General features: G+C 58.2%; 1 protein-coding gene across 3 annotated transcripts in view; it reads left to right on the forward strand.

Annotated features, from left to right (window-relative positions):
* Nucleotides 1-264: 264 nt before the first annotated feature.
* The window catches only part of PEAR1 (platelet endothelial aggregation receptor 1), a 22,336-nt gene continuing 21,593 nt past the window's right edge, over nt 265-1,007 (forward strand). For 2 of the 3 annotated variants that reach the window (XM_070766207.1, XM_070766208.1), the window contains exon 1: nt 266-528. The gene's annotated coding sequence lies outside the window, so the exon portion shown is untranslated. Of the gene's footprint in view, nt 529-1,007 lie in introns of all 3 variants that reach the window. The other variant, XM_070766209.1, reaches the window with a different exon arrangement.

A 1,007-nucleotide genomic window follows, 5' to 3' on the forward strand; every position in this document is an offset into this window, starting at 1 on the left:
CAACTTTTGGGGTCAACGTTTCTGCGCAGGGCTGGTTTGGAGGCGGCCCCAACATCCATTCTCCAGTGACAGGGGGGGCTGTATCCTCCCCACACACCCTTGATGGTCCCTGCCCCCCCGACTGCTGGGCTGCTTTCAGCCAACGTTCTGCATGTTCCAAACTTTTTGCCTTCCTTGCCAAAAAAAATTACTAATTTTTTTCTTTTGGTGTTGTTGTTGCTGTTCCTCTCCATCCAGCTCCCTCGTCAAAGCTTCCTGGAGGCGCCAGCTGAACCCGGCCCCTTCCTGCCTTCCTGCCTCCCCTCCCCTCCGAGTGCATGTCCACACTCCTCTCGCAGCTCCCTCGGACACCCACCTCAGCCTGCAAAGACCCCCGAAAGGCTGGGATGACCCTGGCGGCCCTCCTCGGGATCTGGGACCGGATTCCTCCCCTTGCCGGACAAGAGGGGCTCCTGGGTGAGGAGGGGCAGTGAGGACAAGCAGCCCCTCCCCCTGTTTTGGGTGGACCCACCACAGAAGCTCAAGGAGGTAAGATTTGGTGTGGAGTCGGGGGTGAACTTGGAAACTGTGATGTCCGGGCACTGAGCTCAACTGCCCACCGGAAGAGAGTGCAGGGTTTCCCCTTGGCCAGTGTGGAAGGGGGCATCTGGCTGGACTGCCCTTGCTTGGCCACCACCCCAGGAGACTACCCTGCCTAAAACAAAGCTGGAACTTTTGGCACTTTCCTTCGGTGGAGTTGTGCTTTCCTCCAAAGATGTTGGTGCTGTGGTCCACCTGAAACCTCCCTTGGGCTCTGACCCACTTAGTGGGGGGCTCTGCACAGAGCCCCCCCCATACTGTAGGAGTCTCTCCAAGATCTGCTTGTTCAAAGCCAGAATGGGTGTGTGAAAGGGTCTCCGTGTGTCCAAAAGGGACAGAGGAGAACTTCAAGAACGCTCGGGCACCTCTGGAACTGCGCCCCGAAACCACTCCATCCTTCTCAGCCCCCCACAAACCCTCCCAGGAAT

This window comes from Erythrolamprus reginae, chromosome 13 (genome assembly GCF_031021105.1).
Source record: "Erythrolamprus reginae isolate rEryReg1 chromosome 13, rEryReg1.hap1, whole genome shotgun sequence".
NCBI classification, from domain to species: Eukaryota; Metazoa; Chordata; class Lepidosauria; order Squamata; family Dipsadidae; genus Erythrolamprus; species Erythrolamprus reginae.